Below are 15,873 nucleotides of genomic sequence, written 5' to 3' on the forward strand. Positions count from 1 at the left end.
AGGGCTCTACCACCCCAACTCCAGATGTCACCAACTCTGAGGAACAGGAACAGAGAAGGCACTGGGGGCTGCCCTACAACACCCCTTACAGCTATGGGGGAAGGACCATTAGGGAGTGAGGGGAAGAAAATTTACCCACTAATTGCTAACGAGCCCTGTCTTTCCTTGCTGGTACACAAACAAGGGAGTTCAGCTCTCCAGCTGAATTAATGCCACTTGTGAAAACTAACCTGGGAGGTTGGATGTTTCTTCCAGGGTAAGGAGATGTTCCAATTACCAGTAAATTGCCAGCACTCAGAATGATGCTGCATACTAATTCAAAGCATGTGAATGTTCACTGAATTACCCAGAACAGTAAACAGCTCTTTGTGAGGTGTGTAAATAATCCCAGGGTAACCAGAAAACTGGGAAAAGAGATTTTAAAAACTAATTTGCCTGGGCAGAGAAGAAATTTTTAAGGAAATAAGTAACAAAAGGGGTTATCAATGAAACAATTAATTTGATTGTTATTAGCCCAGTGATGTATTCATGATTGGAAGGAGCAGTCCCAGGCCACCTGTACCACCCACACCACACTGAGACTTTCCTGGGATGGGAAAACATGGGTAGCCCCATCCCTGTCTCACTGCCCCAGGCTCCCCATGGCAGGAGAGACATGGAGCAAACGTGGGAAGGAAGAAGAGGCTTCACAGGTTGCTGTACTTTCTACCTGAAGACCAGGGTCCAGTGTCCCTCCAGCTCAGCATCCATTGCAGTCACCACTAATGAATGAAGATTTAATAAATGCCTGTGGCTTTGGGGGTTTTTCAACCTATTTTTTTTTTTTTCCCCAATTCAGCTTCCTCATCACTGAGCTAATGCACTAATGGACACTTACCATTACCTAACTTCTGACCTAATGGGCACAGTAAATAAGTAAAAGGCTCATAAAATCAAATTTACTGAGCATCATTCCGTTTGCTGTCCATTAACTGAAACTATTTATTAGGTTAAACAGATCCAGGGTATGGAGCTATATTCATCTTGCACTAATGCTGTTACACAGATATTTCAGGATCCCAGGTGCTCCAGCAATTGCAGGGAAGTGCTGGGAGGCCAAGCTCTTGCTCCTGGCAGCATTTTCTGGAGCAGGGTGGGTGCCCCAGCCCTGTGAGCTGCCTGAGTTTTTCTTTCAGGCCTGAGGGAGCTCCAGTCAACTGCCTGCTGCAACATCCCCAGGAAGGGAAAAGGGCTGGGAACCTTAATGACAGTGTCTGGTTCACAAATACCCAAACCAGAGATAGATTAGATGAACTTTGAAAACTTTCATATATATCTGTATACGTGCGTGCGTGTGTGTGTGAGAGAATGTATATTTTAAGGGATTTCACTTGATAAGCTACTTTTTTCCTTTCTAAACTCCCAGGGCTCCAGTAAAGCCACCATTACAATCGTGGGGACCAGTAAAGCTTCGAAAAATAGCATTTGCACTGTGGATTTAAACCATTAGAACCACAGTAAGCCTTGAAGATAACTCTGAAATGCATTTTTGATTTCTCAAAAATTTCTTGAGAATCATTAAAAGAAATGAAAACTCTGTGCCCCGGACAGACACAGGCTGGGAAAGCACTGCAAGGGATGGAAACATATTGGCAATACTTAGGAAAAGATACAAGGAGTGTCCCCAGAGCAGTGGCTCACCCAGCAGGAGGGGCAGGCAGAGCTTCCACGTTTCCATTTCCATGATGCTCTCACTGTCCTAGATGCCACCTGGCCAAGGGTGAGCTGGCAGTGCTGGGGCAGAACCCTGCCCTGCACTTTTTGGGGACTGCAGGTCCTTGCTGAGGGACCCTCAGCACTGCTGTGCCATGGACAGGGGGTGCTGCCACCCCAAAACACAAGCAAAGGCTTGGTGGTGGTTTCTGCTTGAAATGGGCATTTGGTCCCCAGAAGTCCCAGGCCCTCCTGGTTCTTTTTTCCTACCAACCATCCATTTGACTATTTTCTAAAGCAAAACAGCAGCTTCATTGCATCCAAGTAATGACATTTCAGGCTTAAAAGCCATGCTGTACCCACAGTTCACAATGAATCAAACAGCCTCTAATGTCTCCTGACCTACTTTTTAGATCCTTCATCATATCTGCTTAAGATAAAACCCTTGCTGAGGATTAGAGCATTCATGGCATATGTCCAAAGGTCAGGAAAGGCCATACTGGAATGACAAACTAAGAAAACTGCTCCTGGCAGCTTCAATGTTGTATTTTACTTCCAGGACAGGCAAAAACTTATTAAAACTGTGAATTATCACACTGCTGGGAAGAACTGGAGCCTCCTATTGCAGAGCAGTGTCTGCTGAGTAGAAACCAGCCTCTCAGTGTAACTTTCTTCCTGCAAGGTGAGAACAAGGCATCAATGGAAATTAGGATCTGGGTTTGCCCTTAAATCACTTAATTTACTTCAGTATTTATGCTGTAAATGAGAATTAAGTAGGAAAGGATTTGAAGCTATTAAATAATTTAATGCCAGGTTTTCCAGCATCCAGCTGTAGGTTAATTTGGTTTCCAGCACAGGTAACACTTTGCAGTCGAGTACCAAATGCATTTGGAACACTTCTGAAGTGCTCCCACCCGGCAGCAGAGCCAGCTTGGTTCTGGAGGCCACAGTGGTGTCAGCCCTACCCAGGAAACAGCTCCTGGAGAAGCAGCAGGGATGCAGAGGTTGTCCTCACCTGTGAGACGCTCCATCCAACACGTGGGAATGAATTCTGAAGGGAATCTTCACCTTATTTATGATTGCCTCTCTGTGCCCTAAGTGGGGCCAGGGACAAACTGAAACTAAGCCTGGTGTCCCCCTGCAATGAGGACTGGGTCCCCTGTCCCCTCGTGCCAAGGGGGTGCCCGGGGGTGATGCCCCAGCCTGGCAGAGCCCGGCTGTGCCAGCCCAGCACACAGCCCCGACAGCTGCCTGGAGCTCCGTGTGGATTCCAGGCACATCCCTGCTGCAGCTGGTTCCTGGGGTTAATGACAGTGGAGTGAGGAGCAGGAGTACCGTGTGAGTAGGTTTGCAGTTAATTTAGCAGATGATGTCAGCTGTCCAGGCACAGGCTATTCCCATTCCCCCTCATTAACCTCGGCTCTGACAGACTGTGCCGCACCCCGGGTCCCATCCATCAATCCCTGTCGCTCCAGCAACGCTGCTTCCTTTCCACTGATGGAGACAGAGGAGAACTTCCATTGTTTCTGCTGCTTCCCAGTCCCTCCTGACACAGGGCTCAGGAACGAGGCAGAGTCAGGCTTCGAGGAGCCCCCAGTGCTGCTGGAAAGGGGGATTCAGACCTTGGTGCTCGGCCCTTTGAGCTGGGTCAGCATCTGAACCAATGCCCTGCCAGTGGGCACCAGGTGCTTGGGTGGGCCCCTTGCAGATGAGCTGAAAAACCACCATCCCAAATCCTCAGGGTCTGCGAGAATTTGACTACTGTGTTTAATTATTTTTGTCAGAGATGGGAAACTCCCCTGGTGTTCTACTTAAAACCTTGCCTCCTTCTCGCATGCTGAATTTCTGCTCCAGCAGGGACAGGACTTTCAGTCTGAAGCCCCTGTACTGTCAGTGAAAGATGACACAAGCCGTGTGATGTGTGACAAATGGCTTTGATTTTTCAGAGGAAGTTTCATTATTTCAATTTTCCTATGTTCTTGAAATGAAGAAGAATTCCCATCCAAGAAGTCGTCTGGAAGAGCAAAAATTTCTCTTATTTCAAAGGGTCTGTTTGAACAAAATATAGTTTTACTTGAGCCTGACTTGTGGAAAATGTCAGAAAACTGAAACATTCAATTCTGAAAACACAAACAGGGACTCCTCCTCCAGGATCTTGGAACCAGGCTGGAATGCTGCAGCCTCCCCAAAGTGGTTTTTTCCTTCCAAGTTCTCCCCAGAATACACGTTGTGTTGGAACTCCGTGGTCTCAAACACCTGCAGTTACAACGATGCCACAGTTAAGGACTGTGTTCTGTGGGAAGCCAGCCCATCCAGATCTGGGCAAATCATCCCTTATTACTTATTTATGAGAGTTAATTTCGTGTGCTGGCATCTCACAAGCCATATGGAGGAGAGGCTGCCCGAGCCAAGCTGCAGGCAGCTCTCAGCCGCCTGTTTTTCTGTTGTTTTAAATACTGCTGCTCATAACTGAAGGGAGGTTAATCACTGCTTTTACTGAGAAAAAATTACTTGAGAAATCCCAAATCCTCACCTCCCAAACAGGCAGGTTTATGCCACAGAGAGCTGGTGTGCCCCAGCCAGAACACAGACTGCCTGCTGCCCCAAGATTCACAAACAGGTCGGCTCTGTAGGCACAGTTACAGATAATCAGATGCTGGGTATGTGCAGCCACATCTATTAATTTTCATAAACACCAGTTTCTCCTGGTATTTGCTCATCTGATGGTGATTGACAGAGGAATGGTCTGAAGTGCTTCACCATCAAAGCCCGTGTGCTGCACACCAGGCAGCTCAGTCCCTGCTACTGTGTTCTGTGCCACCGTTATCACTGAGAAACCTTTCCTCACCAATATTTTCTGGTAAATTTGAAGTGTCTGTCCCTTTTGGGGAGCTTTTTGTAAGATTATCAAGGCCCAGGTTTGACCAGAAACTCTTCTTGTGTAAACAAAACTAGAACTGTGCATGTCAGTGATTTGCATCTCTTTCACACGCCCTAAAAGCTGATCCCTGACATCCATTCAGACAAAAATATACATCCAAAAATATACAGCTATTCTCAGTATTCCTCATTTTCAGATGAGGTATGTCTCCAAAGATAGCACTGAGATGAATTCACAGCAAGGTTGTGGCACTTCTGGTATTTGCTGTAGGAGAATGACATTTAGGATAATAAAAACGGAAGATGTGTGGAGCAGTAATGATGGCAATCACATTTTGCCACGGACAAAGAGATTATATAAGGCAGTGAAAGCTGAAATGTGAGATGGCAGGAAGGGAGGGAGCTGAGGAGCAGCAGTGCCAAGGTGGGCTCGGGGAGCAGCCTCTGTCTGAGGTGGAACGAGCAAGAGAACTGCCCTGGCTGTCTGGCACTGATGGGGACCTGGGGGGATCCCTGAGCATGTCCCCCCAGGGTCTGAGCAGGTGAGCACAATAATCACAGCTGCCTGGTTCCCTCTGTGCATCCTTCCTCATCACAGAATCAATTCCCCCTCATTTTCACCACATCTTATAAAATGTACTTTCTCCCAGAGATTTCCACTCTACACAAACCTGTTTGTTTCCCTCATCTATGAGACATCTTTGACTTATCTGTGAAGTGCTACAAACACTGTAATATAAAACTGTTCTCATTTCAGTCTGAAATTAAAATTTAGTAGAAGATGCACAAAGCAGAATAAACTTTCAATTAAAATCTAAACACTGTACTAAGAAAGAAAACTGGAGGGAGCTTCTAGGCTTCTTGGCATTAAAAATGCCTGAGATTTAATTTCACTGTGACATCTCCTTGGAATTGCACTGCTAATTGATCAGATTTTGTCTGTCTGTTATTTAAACTTTCAATAAAACTTAGATTAATGGGAGGTGTAATCCTCCTGGGCAGAACAAATATTCCCATTGTTCGTGTCAGGTATGGAATAGCAATGCTCCTACTAACAGCTTCTGCATTCAACCTGGGAAAAGAAGTTAATCATAAAAGTGTGGTGATTCCTTAATTGCTTGAATGAAATTTTCTCTGTGTGCCATTCCCTTCTCCTGTGCTTCCCCACCCCCACTCTCCACAACTGCTGCTGCAGAACTTTAAAACCACCCAGGCACCTTCAGGACTGAATTGCCTTGTTCATCATGCAAATGAGACCCCAGCTTGCTCTGCCAGTGGTCTCCCAGAAGGATGGGAGCATCTTCCAAGAAAAAAAAGCAAGCACCAGCTTTATAGAATCACAGAATCAACGAGGTTGGAAAGACTGCCCAGACCATTGAGTCCAACCATTCACCCAGCACTGCCAAGGCCATCACTAAACCCTGTCCCCAGGGGCCACATCTGCATGTCTTTTAAATCCATCCAGGAATGGGGACTCCACCACTGCCATGGGCAGCCTGTTCCAGGGCTGGACACCCTTTCCCTCGTGAAATTTTCCCCTAGATCCAGTCTAAACCTCCCCTGGAACAACTTGAGGCTATTTGCTCTTGTCCCTTGTGACCTCCTAGAGAGGAAGCCCACTGCAGTAAAAATTAGCCCCCATCTCTTGGCCCCACAGAGAAAGAAGCCTGAGCCAGGCAGGACCATCCCACTCTCTTGGGATGCCCAAGGAACTGCTGGGCATCCCTCCAGCTTCGGGACTGGCTGAGAGGGCCCCCAAGATCCACCTCAGGCTGTGTGGACATTACTAGTGAAGAGCCTTTTGGTTATACACCCAACACTCACCAGAATCCAACTTCCACAGGCATCTGCAGGAGCTGCAGCACTAAACAAGCCCTTCATTAGCACAGGGGACCTTGACCTCCAGCTTTTGAGGATCTGGTGATTTTCCTACACAATGCACATGCTGACATGACATATTTTTGGATGCTTCTGGAGGTAAAACCATTTCTCTATTTCAAGCTGAGTTTGAATAGATTATATAAAGCCTCTCCAAGATGCAGAATGCTTTCCAAATTGCTTATTTTAGTTTTCTATCTCTCAGTAAGGACTAAAATCTCTTGCATTTTTAGAGGAAGAGATCAACAGCTCAAAGTGCCATCCGTGGGCTGAAGCAGTGCTTGCTCCAGAAAACTGGGATCACTCTTGGATGAAGGACATGCTACATAGACATAATAACACAAATGCTGTTCACAGATACTAATATTAACATACCACAAAAAATTAGAGCCCGTTTTTTACCATTCTCTTCCACCGTGAGAGCAATGTATCTGTGCCAAATTGTAACTACACACAAGAGAAGGGAATCATGCTGGATTTTTTCCTGATTTCTGCTTTTTCAGCAAATTTGCTCTCTGCCAGGCTAAGACCTTTTGTACCACACTGAATAAAAATCAGAGAGGGGCAGAACAAGAGGGAGGAAGAATTCAGGAGGCAACACCTAGTTTGTATTCCTGCAATGGTCCTGTTTGTTGTGTAGTGCTAAATTAACTCACATTAATTCATTGAGAAAACAAGCCTTAGAGAATAGCAAGGAATTTACAGTTTCTCCTGAATTAATATTGCATGGTAGCACTTTATTTTAAGAATAATTAACGGTAACTCAACAGTGGAAAAAAAAGTCTTTTGATGCCTCTGAAGCATGTCAGCAGGAGATGGCTATGGCTGTACCTGCTGGGAGTCCTGCTTAAAATACAGTCAATATTTTCATAGCTGTGATTCATCTTCTCATCCTCTTAGGCCTGTGCTGTATTTATTGCACATACACTTTGGGGGAAGAAAAAGGAAAAATCTGGTGTACTTGAAATAGGAATAAAAGAGTCAATTCCAAGCCTCTGCTCACACTGAGCCTGGTGTCACTGGGACATTGCAGGGGACAAACAGCAGCGAGAGGGACACTGACCTGCAAGGCAGATTGCAGGTCCCTGGACATCCTTCTGATGTGACAAAGTGGCAGCCCTCAGACCCTGGGAACTTGAGCCCTGGCCACAGGCTGCAGCTCTGCTCCCTGCAGGGGTTTGACATCCCCCAGCTGAAACAGCCCCATCCCCTCTGCCAGGCTGAGAGATGGCTGTGGGGGGGCTTGGCAAGAATCTGCATAAATGATGGATCCAGGTGAGCAGCACACACTATCCTCATTAAAGTATCAGTGTGGCTGGAAATGAAAAAGATTCATGTCTGCTGCAGGAGGCTTTCAGGGATCAATATGTTCCAACATATGTTTTAATACTTCCTCAGTTCTCACATGTGTCTCATGGGATTTCTTTATTTATCTTTTTTTCCCAAGGTTATGAAGCCAACTGTTTTTGTATGTGCTCTGAGGCAGAGACCTGCTTTTCATAATAAATCTCTTTCCTAGAAGGGGAAAAGCATGAAGCTATGCCTCTTATCCAAACAGAGCATGATGAGATTACGCTGTGCACAAAGCCCTGGCTGCTCCTGCTGTGTGCTGCTGGAGTGCTCAGCACACCTGTGGGGAGATTATTCTTCCACGAAGGGACTAACCACAACTTCTGCTTGTCGGTGCTTCTGGAACATTTTCTCCTCCCTTTATCTCTCCTTTTCCCAGAGGATGCTGTGCTTTGATGTCTCTGTAATACAAATCATACTGACACTGAGAGGTGAGTGGACTGTACAGATCCATCCTGGGAGTAGGAAAAGCTGTCCTCTGCAGCACTGGTGAAGGAGGGAGTGCAGCCCCTGGAACAGGATTTGATAAGAGAGAAAGGGAAAAGGGCACGAGGGTGTGTTGGAATATGTGGGAGAGGCAGAGCAGCCCTGGTTGTGCTGGCCCAGGAGCACAGACAAGTTTGCAGCTGCTCTGTAACTTGGCTTCTGAGGCTCATGTGCTTGGTAACTAACCCGGCTCCTCATCAAACTAATTAATTGAGAGAGCCCAAGGGGCCACTTGAAGCCAGTTCATGTCAGGACACCGTGAACAGCCCCTCTCACTCACTGCAGAACACAGGACTTGGTTCTCAAAAATCCAGCTCAGCTGAGAGCTGGTGGGTGTGCTCAGAGCTGTGCCAGGAGTAGCACAGCTGAGACTCTCCCCCCTCCCTCCGTGGGGCTGTGATGGTCCCAGCTCCCCCAACCTTGCCATGGAGCTGCCACCTGCACCACCCAGTGCTGGCTGTACCCAGAGGCACAGTGGCCACTGCTCCAGCCCAGGGTCACCGAGGTCAAACAAACCCTCTAACCTGGACACTTTGTCCTTCTCCTTTGTTCTGGGGAGATGCAATCGTCTGTTCCTGCAGCAAATGGGGTGGTGCACAAACCATGTGTCGACACCTCCCACATTTCCCGGGGCTTCAGGCTGTGTGGGCTTCATCACTGCGGGGTGGGAAGGGAAGACAGGACCTTTTCACACCCTGGTCTCATCAGCTGCACATGCAGGTGTTGCTCTTTTCTCCAGGCACTTCTTCCCCCTCTCATAGCAAAACCATAGGACAGGAAGGGAGCACTGCTGGGTTCAAACCTGGGATGAAACCTGTTATACAAGAAATCATTGTATTCCAAAAATCATATCCCAGGGGCTAAATAATAGGACAGAAACAACAATTGCATGAAATCCAAAACCAACACAAGAAAGAAAGTCTTTGCAAGACTTACCCAAGAGAGTCCACACCACTTCTGCATTAAGCTTGGAAATGCTATTTATTTGTATTCACACCACCACTTAACTACCTTCAGTTAGCATTACAAGTCTGTCATTTTCTAAGTATATAGAAAACAGTAAATACAAGCATAGTAAATACAAGCCTCTGACAGCACAGAAAGGTACAGAAGCCAAAGGGCAGGAGGAAGCACACACTACTCTGGTCCCATCTCATATGCCAGAAGGAGGGATTTGGAAGCACCTTGGCTGTGCTCTCCACGGAACATCCCTGCACTGCCACCCTTGATACCTGTGCTACAGAACATCCCTGCACTGCCACCCTTGATACCTGTGCTCACCCAGGGCACCGTGCTGTGCTGGGGAGGACTTGAACTTGCATCTCCCAGCTGCCCTGCAACAGACTGCACAATTATCATTTGTAACCTAAAATTCCCACTGAAGTTTTCCTCACAGAAAGGTTTCTGTGCTCTCTGCCCTCTCTGCAGTCAGTGCTTTCATCGTGTCCCAGACCAGGTCACACCTCACTGCTGGATGATGGATCTGGGAAGGATGGCGAGCTGGTCTGGGTCAAACAGGGAGCTTGGGAAGCTCAGCTGCTGGGCTGACTGGTTTGATTTCAATCCAACAGCAGAAAGTGCTTGTGAGAACTGAAACATCCAGCAGGTGCTGAAACCTTATTCCCAAAGTGTGAGATTTGCAGCTTGAGACAATTACAGGCTGTGGGGGCCAGTTTGGCCAGAGCTTTTCCTGGGCACAGCTTCTGCCCAGGCTGGGGGGGGTCTGTGCAGCTCCCCAGTCTGACCCTGGTTGCTCTGTCACAGGAGCACTAACGAATCATCACCAGTTCCTCTTTTTCATCCTGAAAAAGGGGTCTGTCCTGGGCTTTGCCTTTCTCTCATTAACACAGCAAGTGTTAACCGAATCTGACGTGATGACACAATTTCACAGCTTGTGGGCCCTGGGAACAGGGACTTCTTTTTGGCCATACAGCCTGAGAGACCATTCAAAAATAATTAAAAGATGGAACCTTTTATGTGGTTTATGATGCTTTGATCAAGGTTTTTAATTAACCTATCTTGCTTTAAGCTACTGCAAGTTCATTTCACCCTCATCAACAATATCATAATGGGATTGATTATAATGCAGCAGTGTGAGCCATGTGGCCACAGGGCCCAGCTGCAGAGCCCCTTTAGCCCCTTGGCCTCCTGACGAGTCCCCATGGGGCCGTGGGACTGCTCTGAGGGTGGGGAGGTGGCCGGGGAGCAGGTGGCAGTGGCAGGCAGGGCAGGATGCACCAGATCCTGGCCAGGCACAGCCAGAGAGCCAAGCAGTGCATCCATCCCCACTCCTGCCAGTGGCAAGGCCAGGGTGTTCATCAGCCAGTCAACTGGGAAGCAGCAATGAGGGCATGGCCAGGACATGTCTCAGTGCTGCTGCCATTGGGAAGGGACATGTCAGGCTGAGATCAGTCAAGCCAGTCCCTACAGCCAGAAGGACACGGGTCCTTCAGAAGGGTCATTTGCTCCATCAGTCTGTGCAGAAGCATTGAACCATGAGAATCATGATGTTAAGCCAGTGGGGAGAGAGGTATAAATGTCACCTGACATTAGTGGTGCTGCCTCTGCACTGCAAGGGAAGCTGCTCTGAATCAGCCCAGGGCAGATCAGTGGCAGGGAACTGAGGAAGATGGAAGACAACCACAAGCTATGATGGTCCTGCCAGGAGAGACCTGTCAAAAGGAGCAGAAGGTGTAGGGTGTTAAAGCTCTCCTGTCTTCCAGAGTCCTGCTGCCTCTGCAAAAGCTGCCATCAGAACAAATTTCTGTTCAAACTGCTAAATGTGGGGGTATCTCCATTAACCTCCCCGTGCTGGGCTCTGCAGCCCTCAGACTGGTCAGAGACTGGGCTGGCTGTGTCTGACTGAGGGGGACCGTGATGCTTCCAGCCCAGGAGATGTGGCTGATGGACAACTGACCCCCCTAAAGTAATGGCTTTATCTGACTATTTGGTACTGACTGGTAGAAGCAACAACACTACATCTCCTGGTGCTTCCACTCAAGGTCACCAGATCTACTGAACTTGATATTGAACAGGAGCCTAAACCAACGCTGGGCAAGTGAAGAGATTTACAGTGTGCTGTGCCAACAGCTTTCTGTGAGGTGTTGGAATAGGCTGTGCTAATAAACCCTGTGCAGAGCCGTCAGGGGGGAAATGCTGAATCATTGCTGCTTCCTCTGAATGGCCATTGGGGCTGGACAAATCCATTCTTAGCAACTTCTTAAAGAAGCATTTCTTCAAAAATGGATTTTAACCCAAATATAAAGTTCTGTTCCATACCATTAGCTTAAAGGCAGGCTAATTAAGCCCAAGCTCTAGGAATAGAAAGATTTTCTGAGTCTGTTTCTAAAGCTGTCACAAAAATCTGCATTTTCATGATGCTGTTTTTTTCTTAAAAAAAAAAATAAATCCTGCACCCCAGTCCCACTGCCCCAAGATGTTCCCACAGACAAGTGGCCTCATCTGCTTTTTTCCCCCTAGTTGGATTTGCCATAAAAATCCCAGAAGGGACTGGGACTCCTGCTCCACTGTATTTTCACAACACCTGAGCCACATCTCAGTAACAGCAATCCCAAACAAAGCAAAATACTGGTGATGGGAAAGCACTTCAGCTCTTTTTTGAAGGGGATAAAGAGAAAAATAAAAGATCAAGGGGAAGGAAAAATTAATTTGCTTATACCAGGAACTTTCCTTAAAGACTTGAATACCTGTGGAAAATGTGAGAATGAAATAAGAAAAAGATTTATTGACTCTCAAAGCCTCCAGTTAAAATTAAATGTGGTGAGAAAAGTGGCTTTCCACATTTAATTGTCTTTGTCACAGCAACTGTGTGTCACTCTCTTCTAAAAGCCTATTAATTTTGTAATTTAGTGCTAGCAGGAGCTGGGAGACAGACAGAACCACCACTGTTTTTTTTTCTTAATTCATTGACTAAATGTCATCAGGCATCAGTGTTAGGGGGGCTTTCTCCTACAAGGCTCCAAATACTAAAAACCAAAGTTTTTTATAGTCTACTGAATAAAAAAGTGCTGGCACATCAGTTAACAGAACTGGTGCTGTAACATTGTATATTGGTGTGTTAATTGTGACTAAAAGGATCCCGACATGTCCCAAGAGCTGTTGAGTGAACGTTTTTCCAAGCAGGGCAGAGAATTAGCTTGTTTGACTACTGCAGCTAGATGCAATGTATGTGTTTAGCCATAATTTTAGAGTTTACCCTGAAACTAGCTAGAGCTGGTAATAGAGTTATTAATGCAGAGACAGGCTGGTAGGTGGATTTCTTGACATATGAGATTGGATAACAAGGTAACTGCCAAAAAAACTCCATTACCTTGGAGTCAGCAGCAAAACAGCATTCGTATTTGAGTCTTTACAAATCAATAGGAAAGATACTCAAAGAAATAAGTAAATCAAAGCCATCTGTGTGTGAGGAGCTCTCCTGTTCACTGGCTCTGCCCGGGCTCCGAGAGCTGTGCCATCATCATCATCACCATGGCTGGGCAAGAGCTGTGCCATCACCATCATCACCATGGTTTGGTGAGAGCTGTGCCATCATCATCATCACCATGGCTGTGTCATCATCATCATCACCATGGCTGGGCGAGAGCTGTGTCATCATCATCATCACCATGGCTGTGCCATCATCATCATCACCATGGCTGGGCAAGAGCTGTGCCATCATCACCATCACCATGGCTGTGCCATCATCATCATCACCATGGCTGGGCGAGAGCTGTGCCATCATCATCATCACCATGGCTGTGCCATCATCATCATCACCATGGTTTGGTGAGAGCTGTGCCATCATCATCATCACCATGGTTTGGTGAGAGCTGTGCCATCATCATCATCACCATGGCTGTGCCATCATCATCATCACCATGGCTGTGCCATCATCATCATCACCATGGTTTGGTGAGAGCTGTGCCATCATCATCATCACCATGGTTTGGTGAGAGCTGTGCCATCATCATCATCACCATGGCTGTGCCATCATCATCATCATCACCATGGCTGTGCAAGAGCTGTGCCATCATCATCATCACCATGGTTTGGTGAGAGCTGTGCCATCATCATCATCACCATGGCTGTGCCATCATCATCATCACCATGGTTTGGTGAGAGCTGTGCCATCATCATCATCACCATGGCTGGGCGGGAGCTGTGCCACCGCACCGGGAACAGCACCAGCAGCCACAGAAAGGCCCCAGGGGCACAGCTGGGACCACTGGCCTCCCCCCAGCCCCACCCGGCTCTGCAGGTACCCACAGCTCCTTCTGAATCATCAGTTATTACAAAAAAATCACTGGGTGCCCCTGGGCCTCTTCTGTGCCTGAATCAGGATCAGCAACAGAACTGAGGGGTCACCTTGACCAAGGGCCAGCTCTGGAAACCAGAGGTTCTGTGCACTTAAGAAGGAATGCTGAGATTTTACCCCAGTCTCACTCATCCATTCCAGATCCTCACCTGTTATTCCAAGTAAACCAGATGCAATTTTCCTGCATCCCTCCCGCAATCCATAGCCAGAAGCCTATAGGAACATTTTTCATTATTTGCCAGCTGTTTCTGTTTCCCAGGAACCTGCTGCAAACCACAGGAAGTTTCATAACTGACAAAATCTGAGATTTAGACAAGTAATTTGTATATTTGAATGCATTTCATACAGCACGTCAGCCTGATTCCCACCAGAACTTCTGCTTCTGTAACATAATTTTCAAGATAATTGAAGTGAAATTTCCCACTCACCTGTTGTCAGGGTGCTGCAGTCCCATGGGCAGCACGGTCCCACCTCTTGCCAATCTCCTTCTGGTCCCACACTGTGCCCTGGGATGGGTCCCTGAGCAGATCCTCTGCCTGGAGCGGGCACAGGACACAGGGCATCTCATTGCTGGGCACAGACACTGCTCTCACCACTGCACTGGTGGCACACACACCTTGGCTGGCATCACCATTTTGTCCTCCAGTGCCAGGTACACAAACGGAATGCCTTAGGCTGTCTGGCAATTTATTTTCCACTGATTCTATCAGAAGAGAAAAAAAAAAAAAAGCAAAAAAGCCTTAGATTCAAGGTTTCAGAGTTCAAAACTGATTTTTTTGCATGTACTTTGTTCCCTGCTTTAGAACCATCAGGTTTTCTTTCTCCTGGAGAACATAAACAACCGAATTTTAAACCAGACCCAGCGACCAACGTGACATTGTGAAGGACACACCAACACTTGTCATCTCTCCAGATGAGTTGGTAAGTATTTATAGAAGTATTTTCTCCCTGGCACACCTCTAACTAAGCAATGTATCTAATTTCCTCTGGAGAAATGTGTTGGAGAAATCAGTAAGATAAGTCTGTCATCATAAATAGTAATAAATAACTACTCTGGCGTAGTTGCTTATTTAGCAAAGTTATTTGAATATTAATGGTTTTTACAGGTACACCCACAGGGTAAAAATCCTTAACAATAATACCCCAAAACTAAATCCAGGATTCGATGGTCTGGATCACAAGGCACGATGTGGATGAGGTTATTGAGGACAACAATATATGGAATAACTGCAACCTTCCCTGCTCCTCGTGAGCACTGACACCCAGATCACTCAGAGCAGACAACTGATCCCACGATGCAGCCAGAGGAAGGGCAGGGGCGCAGTGTCGGCCACAGTGTGGGGCACAGGTCCACTTTTCCCAGGCGTAGCTCACAACCCAAGCTCCCTACAAAGCACATGTGCCGCCCTGGGCCCCCAAAGTGGGTTATACTTCTCCATACCTGAAGGTATGTACACACACACCTCCCATCCCCTGGCTGCTGTGTCACAGAGGCCGGTGCCACCCCAGGCTGCCTGCATGGCAGGGAGCTCAGAGCTGTGACCTGACTGCAGTGACACTGGGACAGGAAGGACCAGCCCCTGTGAGTGGTGATCCCAGCGGTGCTCCTCAGCCTCCCTGCTGTCAGGGCCACCATCCCCATGGCAGGATGGAGCTCCATGGAATGCACCCTGTCCTCTGTGCACAGCAGTGATGCCTTTGCTTGCTTTGATGTTAGCAGCAGGAGACATCACAGCAGTGCTGAGATGCTTATTATCCCCTTGGGTTCTTTTCTCTTATTCGTCATGGGTTTCAGCCTGTTGTATAATATACATTTTTCAAGTTAAGCATCAAAACAATGAATACAAATGAGTGAGGAAGTGTTCACTTGCTGAAGGAGGAGAATTACTAAGAGCAACACTGCGCAGTATTATAATGCATTTCCACCACTACACCATTTGTATTAATGTATTAGAGACATCTACAAAGACAAATTGCAGCTTAGTTCAAAGGGAAGAACACTCAAATGCCTGTAAAACACTGCAGGCTGCTCTCAGAGATGCTCTCTCTGTAACAACATTTGGATTTCAGATCCCTCCTGGCATAAAGGACAATACTCTCCCGCTCCCTCTTCCCAGCTGCACCAGCCTGTGATGGTGCATGGGCACCCCCAGGCCCTGAGGAGGGGGATGGTCCCTGTCCCCAGCCCGGGACGGCCCCTGGCTCTGCTGTCCTGACTGACACCCGCCCTCGCTGACCCAGGGCTGATGGCATTGCCTTATCCAAGTGAA

At 47.3% G+C, this 15,873-nt stretch overlaps 1 long non-coding RNA gene across 2 annotated transcripts in view; it reads right to left on the reverse strand.

Annotated features, from left to right (window-relative positions):
* Positions 1–479: 479 nt before the first annotated feature.
* The window catches only part of LOC135425669 (uncharacterized), a 45,041-nt gene continuing 29,647 nt past the window's right edge, over positions 480–15,873 (reverse strand). The window contains exons 3-5 of one of the 2 annotated variants that reach the window (XR_010435691.1): positions 14,032–14,306; positions 8,811–9,100; positions 480–3,948 (exon numbers count right to left, since the gene is read on the reverse strand). This is a non-coding gene — a long non-coding RNA (uncharacterized LOC135425669). Of the gene's footprint in view, positions 3,949–7,166; positions 8,202–8,810; positions 9,101–14,031; positions 14,307–15,873 lie in introns of those variants that run through there. The other variant, XR_010435692.1, reaches the window with a different exon arrangement.

Source organism: Pseudopipra pipra, chromosome 21, assembly GCF_036250125.1.
Source record: "Pseudopipra pipra isolate bDixPip1 chromosome 21, bDixPip1.hap1, whole genome shotgun sequence".
NCBI classification, from domain to species: domain Eukaryota; kingdom Metazoa; phylum Chordata; class Aves; order Passeriformes; family Pipridae; genus Pseudopipra; species Pseudopipra pipra.